At 39.7% G+C, this 18,094-nt stretch overlaps 1 long non-coding RNA gene across 4 annotated transcripts in view; it reads left to right on the top strand.

Moving 5' to 3' along the window:
- LOC144246768 (uncharacterized) overlaps window positions 1–18,094 on the top strand; it is a 271,425-nt gene that overhangs the window by 12,556 nt on the left and 240,775 nt on the right. For all 4 annotated transcript variants that reach the window (XR_014956907.1, XR_014956909.1, XR_014956910.1 and 1 more), the window contains one exon: window positions 3,717–3,877. This is a non-coding gene — a long non-coding RNA (uncharacterized LOC144246768). The remainder of the gene's footprint in view (window positions 1–3,716; window positions 3,878–18,094) is intronic.

The raw sequence follows: 18,094 nt of genomic DNA, 5'->3' as shown, positions 1-18,094 counted from the left end.
ATGGTTAGGGGCTCAGGTAGCTTTATGGCTTCTTAGTAGCTTCCTTAGCAGGTGGAATCCTTGGATGGTCTTATTGCACTGTGGTTACATAATACATGTGATGTCATCCTCTACCACAATGGTTGTTAGCAGGGATATGGAATTAATCCTGGGGATTTCTGAAGAAGCTATTCTAGGTTTGTTGTGGTGGATAGTGAAATTATTAAAGAATGAATAAAATGAAGCTTGTGTTAATGCCATCTTTGTTCTCCCCTGTATGGTATGTTAACCATAGCTCAGACATCTGTCAATATCTGCACCTCTCAATCCTATTGCCAATTACTGGAACCAGCCACTCTCCGTATGTATTTTAGAAATTAGTCTCTGATTATTAAATCATGACTGCATGTTAACACACATTATTTTTATAAACCCACTGCAGACTCCCATGCATTATAAATAAATTGTATTAACTCCAGTTCGTATGAAATATTTATAAATACTCTGGAAAGGGCTCACTTTCTGTGCATAGTTATTAGACATTTTAGATTATAAAAGATTGCAAATGGTCAATTATGTAAAATTATTAGAATACAAACTTAAAACCAGGCTAATAATCCTACAGTGAGAGACACAGAAAACCAAGATTCCAACTGGGTTCAAGAAGAGTGGCATGCTTTATGTTTCTTAATTATCTTTATTTCCCAGTAGCATTGCTATTGCCAGAGCTCAATTTACTATGTGCCAATGAAAGAGTAATAAGTTGCAGAGACACTCCTATATCAGATGAGAGAGTTTCACTCTCCTCTGTTGTCAGAACATAAACCCATAGAGGTCAGATGATTTTAGCTGTAGCCTGTTTGACTGAAAACAATTTTGTAATTTGGGCAAAAATCAGCTGTGAAGTAAATGGTTGTTACCAAAACCCCTTCTGGAGATAGGCACCGAGGCTATTTATGTTGCTTAATGTTAAACAGCAAATCTACTTATTTTTGTAAATCTAGGTCATAACTCCTGAACCTTTGAAAATATACCTGAGTGTGGTGATAAACCCCAGAAGCCAGAGCAGGAGTACTGAACCTGCTGGTTTGCAGTGCGCTAGTTTATGGACTAGGGAAGGACATGGCTGAGTGACAGGAAGAAGTTTTCAAAAATATTCATTGATATTCTGCTGAATCCAAAGGAAATAATCTCTTCTTCTCTGTGAGAACATGGGGAGACCACTGAAAAATACTTCTGAAACCCTCAGCCTGGTGGTCTGAGCTGGCTTTCATAGACCCACCTGTTAGTTTCCCTGACAGGGATTAGAAGCTTTTGAGATGTTTTACCTTTTTGTTTTGGTGAGGAAGCACCTCTAAGAGTATTCTGTATGGTCTTTTATATAAGTATGATAAACTTGTTTACCCAACATCCTCTCATCCACAGCTTTCTTCTAACTAAATCTAGGTTATGTCCCTAGTTAGAAAATTAATAAGTCAAATGTTTGTACAGCACCTTGAAGCTGTAAAGTGCTGTCTAAATCCCAAGTACTAGCAACTCTCTCAGTTATGATACAGCATGTTTATACAAATATGTTTGATGTCCTCAGAACATTTGGACTAAGTGGGGCATATTTCCTGTTGAGCATAGATTTTGCTAGTTGGAAGCCATGCCTTATGAAAGTGCAGACTGCTATCACAGCATCCAGTTCAGGAAAATAATGACATAAAGAAACATAAGTTGCAACATTAAAACCACATTTTCTACATATTTGGAAGCAGGAGTACAATTTTTCAAAGAATCCTTTCTTCCTGGTTTAATCAAAATTGTGTTGCTTTGCTGATTATAGAAGCACCTGCGAGTTTTATTATAGTGCCATTGCAATTGACTTTAGTTAATGGTCTGCCTATTTTCATTACGTATTTTTATAAGTTTATTGTTTGGACATTTTAAAGTGGAAACATAATGAAAATCATAATGGAATTAGGAAGCTTTTCTCTAGAAGAGCAGTTTTCACCATATCCTGCTCCTACCAGTAGTTTTTCTCATTGTAATCAGGGGAGAGGACTGTCTTTGGGAATACACTGGGATTTGCTGTGAGGTCCAGGACTGCAGCCAGGGAGAAGGCTTGCTCTAAAGCAGTTCTTCTGTCACAGTTGCAGGAGACATGTAATAAGGTGCATAGAAAGACTAAAAGAAAATGCAGTCAAACTCAGTCTTCTAGCTTCACCCTTAAGACAGTGACTTCTCCCTCTATATACCAGGCTGTTCTTTATTATCATAAGCTTTATTTGACTCAGAATATCTTTAGCATTCTGATTCTTGAGTGTTGAGGCTGTCAGGCAGTACCTCAGCAAGCAGAATCTATTTTTTCAGGGAAGTATTTCTCGTCATTACAATGCTTTTTAGCCCCAATTAAGGATGGCTTATGAATTACAATATCACTGCTAATGCCAGTAAAGAGGTCACATTTTGCTGTGATGGAAAAGAAAAAATGTGCCCAAGGACTCCAGAGAATGCATGTACATTTTGGGTAAAGAGCTGTTAGACTTCTAACAGCCATGTCAGAATTCATATGCTCATTGTTGAAAGCTGATACTGGATAATTAAGCCATGCCAACAGATAGCCTCAAAGATATGCTACCAAGGATACAGCATGCTATTCATGGCATTAAAAAAGCTCTAAGGCAGAAAATTCTGAATTGCTCACCATTAGGGTGGCCCTGATGCCACTGAAGTAAAAAGTAGAAGTCCCATCAGTCTTCACAGGAATCGTGCTGCTCTACTGACACGTGTCAGATATTTTCATCATTAACTGCATGACCAAATATCTTAATTGTAAATCTGATTGAACCTTACTGATCAGTAATGTATTAAAAGTGTACATGGGCAAAGAGCAACTGTTTTTGCAATGACTATCAAGCCTTCAGCATTGTGGGATTTTTTTTTTTTCAGATTACATTGAAATTTAAAGGAAATAGAGAAAACTCCTTTCAGAATAGTGTTCTGATATGAACAAGCTACTTATATAGTGATTAGGGAGTCACCTAATAACTAGTAATAACTAATAGATAGTTAAGAGACCGATTCCCTATACTTGAGCACCAGTCTGTTGTGCATTGCTTTCCCTCCACAGCCTGGGAGCCACTGTGCCCCAGCAGAAGTGATAAATCACAGCCAGCAGGGCTGCAAGAGGTCCCCATCTCCTGCTCCCCATCCTGTGCCCTCCCTCCTGCGAGATCCCTGGGTGCCCCACTACATCCTGCCTGCCTGACCTCCAGGCTGCTGGCAGTGCCCATGGCAGATGACTGCTTCCACTGGCAAAAACCTCCTGCCCTAAACCCTCCTCCTTCCACAGCTTCACCATCTTTTGTCATGCTGCTTTCTGAGTCCATGATTCATGCCCACCTTTCATGTCAACTGTTGCCCTGAAAAGCATTTCTGAATGGTGCTCAGGCCCTTGGGATCTTCCCCTCCCAGGCTATTGCCTTTCATTTCCTGTAGTTGCTCTTCATCAGCAAGGCTAATAATTCTTTTTTTTTTTTTTTCCCTTTCTTTTAGCTCTTTTTTCTGATATTTTATATTTCATGGAAATCACATGATAGAGCTACAGATGGAATTAAACTGAGTAATACTCAAATTCATTATGCCAGACTTCTACCTATGTTTTACATATCTGAAATCTGGTAATAATTGTTCTGTGGATAATTTATTAATGCAAACTTTTCTTGTTATACCTTTTTTGCTTATCAATGGAGACCAAGCCTGTAGAACAGAGCATCTTTCACTTCCCTGCCAAACTGCGTATGGAGACCTGCTGGTTTCTCTCCCTGTGATCCCATACCTGCTGCATCACTGGACTTGCCTCAGCTATCTTGATATTTTTGTGTGAAATACATGAGATGGTATCACAGACAAGGTGAGCTGTCTTCAGTTTATGCTTTTTGTTCCCATTACTCAGTGGCCATAGGGATGGGTTGCTCTACTTTAGCCTATTCCACGTGTTCATCTCATACCTGCTTAATTGCCTAAATATCTGATTTTCCATTTGCTTTAAATCTTGTTTGGTGTGTGGATTTTTTGATGTGCCATTTGGATATAGAAGCTTCTTTTCTTTTCCTGTGAGTGTCTTTCAATTGAGGTAGCCATCAATGCAGGATCCCTGTGTGACCTCAAAGGACTTCTTGTCCATATTAATTCCAAATCATTGTTTAAGCTGATTAGTAAAGAGCATTTACTATAGATACTGAAAGCCCAAATGCTTAAGAGATCTCAATGCATAAACTCTTATGTGGAATCTTTACTGGGGTAAAGACTACCTAATCAGTAGGTCTTATAACTGGGTGCTCATCATGAGGAATTTCCAGTGTTGGTCAAAATATTTTATGATGATTCTTGAAGCCTTCTGGCTGTCACCTGGAGTAGTGACCCAATATGTATTTTTTGTGTACAGTATGTAACTTGCTTCTTGAGAATGATTAGAGATCTTAATACTGAGATGGGAGATTGCTGTATTTTGTTCCCAAGAGCCAAGCTTCTTTATCCAGCAGGTTGTCTAACTGGGCAAAGTTTCAGCTAGTATCTACACAACCTGTTTTAATGATGGTGAGGTGATGGATGATCACAGTGTGGCTCCTTACCTCGTTTCTTTAGTAAATATTCAGACTTTTTCATGCTTTACTGGGTGAAATCCTATAATCATAGTTACATACATAATTTATGTTAATGTAATAGTATTAATGTACATTGAATTATGTTGTTAAAACTGTTCAGAATTTGATTTATTAAATTTTATTTAAATGCAATTTCTAATTAAAAAGTAGGAGTTCCTATGGTGTTATTTGCATTCTTTGTAGCATGTGCATTTAAAAGAAATGTTCGCTATATATTGAGATCATACTAATTGGCATGAGGGTTACCAGAGCAATAGCTTTAACTGAAATCCACAGTAAATAGAAGAATAAACACCAAGACAAGTATCAATAACTTTGTAGTTCCCCATAGCACAACAGAGACTGCTGCAGGAAAGCAGTCAATTTCTATACAAGCTTTATTTTTCAGTGCTGGTTTTTCAGCAATTTGAAACTGACAATGCAGAAAAAGATTGCTTTCACATAAGAAAAATACTTTCCCCACCACTCCTGTCCAATGGCCAGTGAGACATGTAAGAGATCCCCAAGCTTCAGCTCCATTGATCTGTTTGAGGTGAGGCTCCCTTGAGTGACCCAGTGCAGTGTGAGAGACTGCCCATGCCAGCCAAGGTGTTGTGCCTGCAGTGTGAGGTGGAATGTGCAGGGGTCAAGGGGTGCATCTTAGACTCTTTCAGAGGTGCATGCTTACTTTCAGCTTGCCTCTTTGAGCTGTCATGTCTAAGGACTCTTTAGAAGCTACTTTTGTTTGGTTCCAGTTCTCCAGCCTTAGTCTTTGGTTACTATGAAATAGTTATATATATATAATTTATATATGTTATGTGTATGTGTGTGTATATATATATATATATTTAATGTAGATATATCTATAAAATATTCCCTAACAAAGTATACTAAGAATTTTACTTCCTGGTATTTATTAAAATGTTATCTGGATGTGACTTCTGTATGCACATTGTAATATAAATGTGCATAGAAATACATGAATGATTTAGCTGTTGAAATGTTCTTAATTAACAAAATTTATAATATTCCTTTCACTGACTAGGAGAAGAAAGGAATGAAGCATGGGCAAGTGGTTTGATTTTGACAAGAAATATGAATTGCACTTTCTTACACCAGGATACTTCCCATTTCCTCTCCCTCACCCCCCTTCTGAAATTCAGAGTACACGGCAGAAGGATCTTAAGGTTGTCCAGTCAAACCTTCTCTTTGTGTTACACTACTCAGTTTCTCCCTGTTTGCTATCATGCTCAATAGATTGATGAATTAATTATTAAAATATATATTCCTAATTTTTAGTTTGAATTAATCTGCTTTCAGCCATTGCTGCTTCTTATGCCTTTTTTCTGCTACATTAAAGAACCCTTTAGTTCCTGGTATTTTCTCCCCATGAGGTTCTTATCTGTTGTAATCAACTCTCCACTCAATCTTCTTTTCGATAAGATAAACAGATTGAACTGTTCAGGTTTCTTACTGTAAGGTATTTCCTCCAGCCTAAAATAGTGTATGAGAGCCTCTTCTGCACATACTTCAATTTTTTTAATATCCTCGGCCTTACATGGCTTTTTGTATCTAAAAGGAGCAATCCAGCACAAAAATTGCCTTCCCCCCCTACCCCCAAGAACAACCATCATACAGTGACTGTATGCAAGCCTCAAAATATCACGAACTGGATTTCTTTTGACAGCACTCATTTATTAGGCAGCAAGGGCAGCTGAACGTATCTGAATCTTACAGCTTCATTTGTGGGTGAACCAAATTGTGGTAAAATCCTCTGATTTATCAGAGGGGAAGGTGAACAATGACATGTGTCCCCAGGAGAGGCCACCTTGCTGCACAGCTGTTGATGTGCTGGACTAAAATGGGAAAGCTTTGTGGAGGGAGTAGGAATTGTGTCCAGCACTGGGACAAAGCTGGGGATCATACCATGGCCAGCCCTGCTATGCCAAAGCTGGGAGCATCTTTGTACCATGGAGATTTGGGGGTTTTAAACAAATCCCATACCAAGCAGGAACAAACTTATTGTGGGTGGAGGGGGCTCTGGGGAGGAAGACAAATGAGATGAGTAGTTCTGGTACTTCTTTGGGGGTGAGTGAAAGGGAAAGTTTATCCTGGCTGTGCAGGGGATAGCTGAGAGCAGAGGGAAACCATTTCCCTGTTTGTCGCAGGCACTCAAATCCCTCGTTTACTACTCTTGTGATGCTCACTGGTATTGTTAGTAGTGATGTGGTCTAAGAACCAAATCGTATCAGCTGTGGTATGTTGAAACAAATGTGATTTGCCTAAATTTGGTAATTACCTCACTTTAAAACACAGAGTAAGTTGTAGATAATTAAAAAGCCAGTTTTAGGGCTAGTAGAACAAATAGCAGAATAAAAGACATACTAATTAAGTTTCTCTCTAATGTGTATACCTGGTGGAATCAAATTGCATTTTAGAAAGCAAAGTGAATTACAGGTGAGTTCCTCCTGGTGCTGTCTTACAGAACTTGGCTTTTCTGTAAACTTCCATGTGAGTGCAGGAAGCTGCCCATAGAGACCTCACTGTGTGGCTGGGTTCTAAATATCCAAAAATTCCATCACTCCTATACAGGAAGGCTATATATGGTGAAACTCGTGGCACTCCTGCCTTTATGTGCGGAAGGATGGAGGAGATGAGGTTGAGATTTCAGTAGTTGCCTATGACTGAACAATCATGGTTCAATAGTTTTCCCCTGCTGCTAAAAAAAGCTATTTGAGAAATTGCTAATACCTCATTTAAAATCTTGATCCTTTTGATGTGATGACAGGGGGTCAGGCTTGGAGGCGGTGTCGCAAACAGAAAGATATGAATGTTCAGCATATAGAAGTATTCATTAATGACTCATAAGCAAGTGTGCCTGGCGACTAATTGGAGATTTATGTGCAGAAATATTGCATTTATGGGCTTCATAAAATCTAACTTATTTTTGTTCTGCTCCTTGTGAGGCTATCTTTTTTGGCAGGAAGAACTCATTAATCAAAGTCCTTCCTTTTGTAAATGACAGAGTATTGAGAGGGTGGGGAGAAAAAAGGGCAGGTAGAACATGCATCTGAAATGCCAGAGATTTTGTACTGATACAGTTCATACCACCAAATAGGAGAAGGCTTGTCAGAAAAGAGGAAAACCTCTATTCTAATGCTGCTTATATCAAGGCATCATTGATGAAACCCAGCTCTACTTCCCTGAGAAATCTGAAGTGACTCTCTTATGATCCTTTTATATTTGTTCATTTTTTTTAAAGCAATGCAGCTAAAATCCAGTCTGCTTACCATCAAAATACTTAACATTTTATATTCTCAGCCTATTTGTCACTGTCTAATGGTTTTTGGTGGAGTAAAGGCCTTGTGGAGAAGTGTGGGGTTTGGTCAGGGAGCCTGATCCTATTTCTACTGGGTACAGGGTTTCCCCTCTCTGCCCATGTGCAGGGGCAACGTGGAGAGCAGTGCTGGGGTGCATGGGGTACTTAGAAACAGAGAACAGCTGTGGATATGCCTAACAATAGCTCCCCTTGAGCTAAGGCCAGTGCTGTTTTCACATTTTATTGCTATTGAGTGAGAATTAGAGATAATTTAAACAGATTGAAAGGTGTCTCCAGCCTTTCAAAGGACTGGAATATGCGTTTTCGGAAACAGTTTCCTTTGAACAAAAAACATGGTATTTAAACTCTTTTTGCTTATGCTGTATCATAGACTAACAGATAGGGATTTCACATGTATCTACTGGCAGAACCACCTTTTATCCTGTTCTAGCAAGACTCGATTAATCTATGTTTTTAAGATAATAAATATGTCATTGACCTTGTCTGATCCCATACTTTATAAATTCATTAACACTTTTTTACTGTGCTATACAGCTACGCAAAGAGAGCTCCAGCCATTATACTGTAAATCACTAATACTCAGACTGAAAGCAGTTGCTGTTAATGAGGTAACTCACCTACCACTCACATGTCAGAGACACTAGTAAAAGCAGGATGATGTGCACAGCTTTGGTGGAGGCTGAATTTGTGTCTCTAATAAATGCAGGAAAAATGGACAGGATGCTTGTCCACACACCTGAGCAGCCTGTCTGTGATGCCAGCACTTTGCAAAGAGCATTACAGAAATTAACAGAGATGTCCTTCTGATTAGCCAGCTTTTCCAAGTCTAGCTACCATAAGCTCTTTAGTCTTTGGGAGGAAATACTTCCAAGGAGGATAGAGAATTGTTTTTAGTGGTGGTAATCTTCCAATAAATTACTTCTGACCAAGGGAAGACTTAGAGGGGCAAGGTAATCCCAGAGTAAAGTTGATTTAATTTCTCCATTATTCTCAGGAAGGCTCTGGGATTGGAGGTTTGAAGAGCTGTATGTGACATTTTTAAAAGGCTTCAGCAAAGGCTTAAACTCCTATAATGTTAAATATATTTTCTGAAGCAATGAGATAGTCATATCAGGGGAAGACATGAGGAATGCTTTTGTGTGTGCACTAATCTAGGTGACATCAGCTTTTTGACAAGGTCACAAGATGCAAAAGTACTTCTGGGCACAGTCTTATTACTTTCCTAATTAATAATAAAAAGGGGATTTCATTTTTCTCTGGAATTAAGCACTGTACACAAAAATAACTTTTCCTATTGGACATGATTGTACATCAAAACTGTCTGATCCAGTTGCTCTAGGTCTGCCAAGGAACACATTGGCAAGGCTCAGAGTGTAACTGGCTGCCCCCTGGCCTGTGCATAAAGAGGATATGACTTTGCAAGTCTTGAGAACCCGTGCCTTTTTCATTCAGGTACAAGAAGGAAATCTGAAATTGTCATTCTTTGACAGGATGTACTGATTTGCATTACAAGGCTGGGAAGAAAACATGCACTTCATCTGCTTTGACAGTTGGCCTTCTGAATTACACTTATCAGCTGTATTAGCCCAGCAGCCTTTGGCAGAAGAGGAGCAGGGGTGGGTAGCGTTGTTCTTGCTGGTCAGGGACGATGCATGGCTCTGGATGTCTGCATTCCCTTTGGCACTTCAGTGGCATTTAAAAATATGACAGCTGTGAATTAGCTCAGCTATTTACAGGCTGGATTGCACATGGCTCAGACAGGCAAGGTGCAAAAGGTTTTTTCTTCTCTTTTGCTTAATGTTTGATTTCCACCAGGAAAGCTGTGGCAGCCAAGTATAATAGCGGTCACAAGCCTCAATAAGACTGTGCTGATCTATTTGCCTTGCTAATTTCTGGAGACAGTTATGTTTGCATCTGCAGTAAGTCTTGGCGGGAGGATCTTTCCTTTTACAGCTCTATGTGCTTGTGTTATGGGATAATGAAGATAAAGGAGGCTGCACATCTGAATTCCTGCCCTTACAAAGGACCCTCACCCCTGCTGCTGTTTGGGTGCTAATCATGTTTCTGGCTTTCCCATGGCCTGTTTGATTGGTGTTCCCTGCTGGATGAGCTCTGTAATGAACTGCCAGTGCATGGTGAGCAGCTCACATGGCCTCTGCACCATTACTTTGTCTTCCTTAGTAGGAGTAGCAACCACTGTTGCTTTTATTTTTGGAAGTTTCTCTCGATATTCCACTTAGTTTGAAAGTTTAAATGTTTGCTGAATCTCTTTACTGTCACAGACAGAAGTGACCTTTTCCTTAGACTGTACTGGCATGTCCATATATAGGGGTATGTAGAAAGCACCTGGTGTTGTGGGAGAAGAGAGGATGGGAGCTCATCAGGAAAGGCAGAACATCTAGAGCCTTAGATCTGTCCAGGAAGGGCAAGAGTAGAGTCTCCTAAAGCCCTGTTTTGCTTTGCAGTAGGCTGTGTCCTGGTGGGGTTGAGGCTGGGCATTAATCTAGACCGGGCTAGTCTGTGAGTGGCTGGCATGTTCTTGCCTACTTCCTCTTCTCATGGAGAGAGTGCCTGTAAGCCATCAGGAGATTAAACAGGCAAGACCTGTTCTTTCCTTCAGACACCAGAAATTCTCACTGCTGCCTTCTGTATCACACAGGAAATTGTCCATGTTCTTATTGATGCTGGTAAGGTTCCCCATGCATCAGTGTCTAAGGGTCCTAAAACGGGGAGATGCTTTTCCCTCTCAGCTGTCTGGGAAACCTGTCTGGGTCTTATCTTGTCAGACTGTGCCTCAGCAGCACCTCTGCATTGCCCTGTTGTAATCATATGTATTAGATATTTAATCTCTTATATTATATACTGTATACAGAGTAGAGGATTGGTGTGGAAAATTGTCCTACAAGAGTTATTTCTGTGTTTGCACCCCCTTCCCCTGTCAGACTGTTAGAGTGATCTTTTAAAATTTTCTCCCATATAATTCTGCACAGTCACCACCAAAATCAGTTATGGAAAATCCTTCCCCTTCTGCCCCCTTGCATGGCTAAAATCTAATTTTAGCCTAGGAAAAAAAAATTTAAAGGATTCATATGGGGAGGGTGAATTTTGTGACAGACTGGTCCGAAACTCCATCCTGGAAGCAGTCCTGCCTGTCAGCTGAGCCACTGCAGTATCTGTATTTTTTATGTATTAGGGATCTGGCACCTTCCTCTGGCATCTTAAGCCATACAGAATGAGCCCAGCATATGGGTAGTGTAAATTGGAGGACATAGGTTTGAGTAATGAACAAACAGTGACTATGCTAATTGGCTTCATGGACATGGAGTTCAGTGTCTTCGGAACAGAATCACCTCAGCTGTTTTACAGCAAAAATAATAAAAATGAGAGGCCCTGATTTGGTGATTTTTGTTTTTTCTTCTTGATTTGGCAGTGACAAATATTTCTAGCCTCCTACTTATTGTGATTAGAGTTTGCGTGCAGCCCAATTATCTGCATATTGTAATGGATGGCTCTTACAAACAGGTGAACCAACATCCTTTTCCTTTAAGGCGTTTAGTGTAGCTGCAGTTGATAATAAAGATCAGCATAGGTGTTCATCAAATTCTAACATCAAAACAGTAAGAAAAGCAGGAATTGCTGTGCTCATAACAGCTGTAAATATCTCGTAAAACTGAATATCAATTTTCAAAAAATAAAGCTTGCTATAAAAAGAAAACCTCAGAAAAATATATTTTGCAGTAAGATTTATTTCATGAATTTCTACTTACTACAGTGGTTTCCAAACTTGCCAGGCTGTTTGTTTTGTTTTGGTTTTTGTTTTGTGTTTTTTTTTTTTTTCTTTTTCCCTGCAAACATTTTAATGACCCTCATTCTTCCTCTGCCTGATCCTAATTCTGCTGCCCATGGTCACTGCTGCCTTCTGCACAGGAGTGACCTCTGGCCTGGAGACTGCTGAGTCAGCAGCAGCTCTGTCTTCCTTGCCAGCCCTGTTCCTACACTCTAGCTGCCAGAAGAACCCTATTGCTGCAGGGCTGAGCGTGTTCTTTGTCCTTCCAAAAGTCATGGGCCCTCTTGGTTGGGCAAGGGAGATCTGGCATGCAGTAGGAAGCTGGGACACCTTTGGAAAGTTGTTTGCTGCCATTTCGGTTCCTGCTCTTGGTGCGGGCAGGTCTCGCCAAGCACTAATGTTGGGATTTAGTGCAGACTGAACTTGTATAGAGTGAGTGCAAACAATTTCAGTTCTCCTCTCACTACAAAAAGAAATGGATGGTGTAGAGGGAAAAGGAAAGAAGAAAAGGTGGTTTTGCCTTGTGAAAGCCAGCTCCTTGAGAGATGGTATGCTTGCTCATTGTTGTACAAGCACACCTCCATCCTCACATTAAATTGTGCAATCTGTATTTTGGAGGATATAAAAGGTGATCATTCAAATGGGGTGTTCTGGATTTTGTCTGTGGCTCTTGGGATTATGGAAGTATTCTGAAATTGGGAAATGTGACCTAAACGCAATCTACAGAGGACTTCTTAAGCAGTCTTTGTTCCTTGTGTTGATTTAGAACACTAAGTACCGGCATTTTAGGTGTTGTCTGTATAGTTTTAACTGCGAGTAAATGGAGGAATTTGATAGTCACCTCTGTCCTGGAGGAGAGGTAGCTTTAATTTATACATGTTTCTTGACTGGTCATAAATCACAATCACAGTTCTCAGAATATTCTGAGTTGAAAGGGACCCATGAGGATCATCAAGCACAACTCTTAAGTGAATGGCCCATATGGGGATTGAACCCACATGTTTGGTGTTATTAGCACCATGGTCTAACCCACTGGGCCCATCTCAGGGTCATAAAGATCATAAGGATTGAGCATTATTCATGGTAAATGAGCTAGAAAAATTCTCATTTCTGTCATACCCCTCCTTAATAACCTGTGCAAAAAGCCATAAGAAATATCCTAAACAATTTGCTTATCAATACAAGCCTTTATAATGGAGATATGTGTGTATTTGTATATGCAAATGACTAATAGTACTATTTTTATAGTGCTGATATTTTAGGATTTTAATGGGCAGGGTTTTTAGAAGGATAATGTCTTTAGTTGGATCTGCAGTTTTAGTTGGGGAACACTGGTAAGTGCTGGTGTTCTTTCTCTGCCTTGCAACAATAGTGCCTATTAGTGTAATTCTCACATGGTTGCTATCTGTTATTACTGATGCTGGGGCTTGAGTTCCTCACCTAATCATGATCATTTAAAAGCACATTTCAGTTGCTTTACATTGCACCTGCTGTAATTATCTGTGGGAAAAAAAAAAGTCCTGCCAGTGGCCCCTCTAGCCAGGGACATACTCACACTATATGATACTTTTCTAGGGATTTTCTAGAAGTTTCCTAGTCATAGCTTTCCACAATCCTTCTCAATTATTTTTCAGACCTACTGCCGGTTTTTTTTAAATTGAATTGCTCCTCATCCCACAACTCGTGCAGTAGGATCAGGACAGCAGCAAATGCTGTAATTGCTGGCCAGTGTTTTGTATCACCAGCTGGGCTGCTCTTTGTAAGAGGAGTGCCTCTTTTTTACTGTCCACGTACCTCCATTGCTGCACAATAACTTCATCTGCTGGGAGTGAAAGTAACCTAATTTTGAGTAATTTTTAGGAGAAACATGGCTAAAATCTGCTGGCCTTGATATCTGTAAGATTTTCTGAAGCAGACGAGCTAAGACTGTTTCATCTCCCATATGCTAATTTCTGTCTTAACTCTCTGAGGACTAAGAGAAGAATCAGATGGGTGATGTCATGATAATGATAAACGTGTGTAAACATGAGCACAGATTTTAAAAGCAAAAAATCATGATCTACGCTTCTTGTCTTGCCTCACATTTAGTTTTCATTAATTATACACAGCACATGCAGCAATGTGTTCTTTATACTCTTGACGGATGACCAAGAACAGCCACTTACTCCAAAACCCAAACATCAGACATTTTCAGTCTATCTAGTAGATCAGCATGATGATGAAGATTGAACAACTTAATTGTGCTCCAGATAGAAAGTGCCAAAAGGACTCAATGATACAGCAGCCAGTGAGAAGCAAACTTGGGCTGTCACCTTCTCTTGCTTTCCATCAGAGAATAGAGTGGTTTGTAATCTAGTGTTCCTGCATCAAATATTTTGTATTTTTCTTCCACAGAGATGTTTGTAGGAGAAATTCAGAAACCTTTACAAATGCTTAAAGTTTGATGTTCCAGTATTATTAATTGTTATTATTCCATTTATATGGGCATATCCAGCAAAATACTCTTTGCCTTTTTTTAGACTTTGGTCCAATGTGTAAACTATATTTGAAGAGGCTCATTTCAATTTAATAGTTTCCCACATATCATAAAAGAAAAAGCACAACTTAAGCTAACTGCGTTTTGCAGGTCACAAACCTGCAAAGAAGCTTGGTACAAAGTATTTTCCAATTCCAATGTTTTTACCTGATTTGCTTTTTTATAAAGCAATTAGGCACACACTTTAAAAATGTATTTAATAATATAATACCTAGCAATTTCATGTAGATAGTAAAGAAGTAGCTTGCTGTCTTTAAAAATAAATAGAGGCATACCCTTTCAGATACCTGCTGGATGTGATCCACTGAATGCCAGGTGTTACAGTGGCATATCTACAAGAGGGAAGCAATAACAAAGACAAAAATCATTGAACAAGAGAAATACAAATTTCCAGCTGGAGAATAACACCTTTGCTGTTCTTTTGAACTATAACAGATTTATAATAGATATACTCATCCCTGAGCTGAACTGATGGTCACCCCCCTACCAAGTACTGTTAGAAATAATTAAGGATACCATAAAAGCACTTCAGTCTTACACATTTCTTTAATAATATAGAAAATAGAGTTAAAAGGTATCATATCACTACTTCTAGATTTCAATTTCAGCTGGTCTGTAAGTTAAAAAAAATTTAAAACTAGACAAGGCAGGGAAAACGAAAAGACACCTTTCTTTACAAGGCAGAAGTCCTTTCACCTCCTCCTCATCTGGGCCATAGTAGCTCAGAAATAGAAAAATTTGGCAGAGAAAGAAAGGATAATTCTGAATTTGACTGTAAATGCAGGAATAATTAATTTATCCAAATTGCAATTTCTCCTGGATGCTGTTACAGTTAACACTCCCGCACTTACAGACAGTACTGTGGGCTCTTTAGCAGTCTCTGTCCTGGGTACCTTGGCTTTATGTATCCCACAGAAGCTGGACTGCCTCTCCACATGGGCACTGGGATTGCTCCTGAAAGATTGTACTGGGTCTCTGAGGCTCCCTCTCACAAACTTTACTGGGAAAGAGCAGCAGGCCCATCCCTGCCAGAGCTGAAATATCTTAGCATGGCTTTTGTTCATGGTGTCACCATTCTTGCCAGACAAGGTCCCTGCCTGGGAGCAGGGCAGGGGCAGAGACCCTGCAGACCTTGGTGCCCTCTGAGGCTCTTGCATATGCAACACCCTTTTGGCAGCTTTGCTGTTACAAGTGCTGTGCTGCTCTTACAAATCAGCCCTTGGCGGGCCCTGTTGGTCAGTACCTTCCTTCTTCCTGCGCCTTCCTGAAGCCCAGCGAGGAGGAAGTGGGAGATGCAGCGTGCCAGCTGCCCACCCCTTCTCTCTTCCTCAGGCTCTAGACATGTTCCTGATGAAACAGCACTGCTGTGGCAGATCCTGTTCTTGGAAGAAGCTGCCTTTCCTGGTGGCTCAGTTTTCAGGAGCTGTTTATGTGGTCTGCTCTCTGCCTTATGAGTCAATGAACTGCAGCGAGGTTCCAGTGTGGTTTGCCAGCTCTTGTGTTGCTGGCAATGCTTGCAACACTTTTGGTTGGATGTGCTCTGAATATGACATGATTTGTAGCCAGCCTGGGCAAGTGTCCCCTCCCAGGCATTGTAGGGCATTGTTGGCTCTTCTGCTTTATTTCCCTAAACTACTTAGATACTTAGATACAAAATGGAAACCTGTGCCTTTCAACACTGAGTGTAAAATATGATTTATTTTGGAACTGGAATAAACTGTGGACGTAATTGTCTTTAAAATAGGGGGTCTGCTCAGGGGATGAATATATATGGCAGAAAGGGGCAAAAACTCAGAAAATCACAAGCGGTTTATTTGCCCATTCATAGCAGCAATTTATTCTTCCCTCCCTGTTCTTATCCTGTGTCTGAAACTGAATCAGCCCTCCAGGGGAAAATAGTTAAAATTTGGTAGTACCTCTGTTTCAAATTAGTCCAGAAGACAACTTTCAAAAAGTGTTAGATCAGAAATGCCAATGCAGGAGGTTCTTACTGGCCCATCAGTCCAAAGCAATCTCACATGTTAAAATCAAACCTCAGCAGTGTTCACCCACATGACCTTGGCTCCAGGCAGTGAAGAGCTCCCATGCTTCTGCTGGTAGTACCTGTCCTGGGTTCCCCCGGAACTGAGGCAATCACCCAGCTCCAATCTCTCTTGCAGGCAGAATTCCAAGTAGGAATTCAAACCTTGTGCAGGGATGAACACATATTCCTCCTAGTGTTCTCTCAACTCTTTTAAAGGAGTTTGGATTAAATGCATACTTAGCATTTTATTCTGTTAATAAGAATGCATAACAAAGTTAATATATGTCGCTGCCTGTGGTGTTTGCACTATGCTCTTCCATTAAAGGTGTTAATATCAGGAATATAAAGAACTGAAGCCTTTTTCCTGATGTGTTGGTTATTAGTAGAAGAGGTGTAGGCCTACACAGGATGGAATGTATTTTTTCAAAATATAGTGAGTGAGCCTACATTTTAATACTTTCTACTATATATACACTTGTTTTTATTACAGCATAAAGTACTTTTCTGCAGCACAATCAAGAGAAATACAGTATATGCATGTATATTTTTCACATTTTTGGCTGATATGCTTCTGGTGAAAATTAGGAATAGAAATAGGGCTATGAATACTAGGGCAATGTGACAAGTAAATTTAGAACAAGAGAGTAAGCTGCTATCTGGGACTAAACTTTTTTACAAGGGTTTTCTTTGTAAGAATACAAGGATAAATCCGAAACAATTCCACAGAATTTATTCAGGTGAAAAACAAATATTAAATTGAGGCAAATAAAGCTCTAACTTTGAGTCCTCACCAGTCTGGAGGAGAATTTTAGAGACTGCTATTTTAGCCTAATTCTCATAAAAATGTAGGCTCAGATAATACTGAAGTCCAAACCCAATAATAAAACCTGTGTGTGCCTTGAATTTATATGAATTATTTAATTACATCTGTAGTTATAAAAAAAATTGGAAATAGTCTAAATTTTGAGGAAAACAACCATTATTCTGATCCTACTTCAATGTAGTTCTCGCCAATTTGCCTTCCATAACAGATGCTACTTCTCTTGACAGTTTATTGAGGCCAAACCATTTATTTCTAGCCAGAAAATGGAATAAATTACAAAAGCCACACTGGAGGAAGAGATCTGTTCTTGTCAGTAGAAAGGCTTTCCTTTCCCCCAAGAAGATGCTGGTTGCACAGGAGGTTGGGTACCTGCCTACCCAAGTGCATGTGTAGACACACAGAGACATTCATTTGCCTTTTTCTTCACAGATGTTAATTAGCTTAGGACTTGTTTACACTTTTGCTCTTCTAACATATTTCTGTTTTGTTTGTTTGTTTTGTTAAAAGTCTGTTTTCTCTCAACTCTTTCTCTTCTCCAGGCTAGTTTGGAACATTTTGTCAGTGTTTGGTGTGATGGCCCATTCTGTCCTCTTGCATCTTTACATCGTGCAACTTTGCATCATGCAACTTCACATCTCACTTCTTGGCCCTTCTATATGTTGTCCAACTCCTTTCCTCAATTGGAGGGTGCATCTTGCTCTGTAGGGCAGTGTCTTCTTCCTACTTTTAGAAGATATCAAACTTCCACTCAATATCAAAATAATCATGTGCTACAAATCAGAGTTGCAGACTGCTGAAGGTACCATTGTGTGGAAGATCCAGAAAATTATTATTACACAATTATTTACTAATTTAGATTTTTCCCTCTCAGAGATTCTAAGCAGATCATTGCACTTCTTTATTTGTGACAGCAACAAGAATTTTAATGTGGTAGAATACTTTATGAAAATAAGCAAAATTGTCACATAATTAATT

This window comes from Lonchura striata, chromosome 8 (genome assembly GCF_050655825.1).
Source record: "Lonchura striata isolate lonStrDom1 chromosome 8, ASM5065582v1, whole genome shotgun sequence".
Taxonomy (NCBI): domain Eukaryota; kingdom Metazoa; phylum Chordata; class Aves; order Passeriformes; family Estrildidae; genus Lonchura; species Lonchura striata.
The sequence above is the reverse complement of the archived record's forward strand: the minus strand, read 5'-3'. Positions and strand labels throughout refer to the sequence as shown.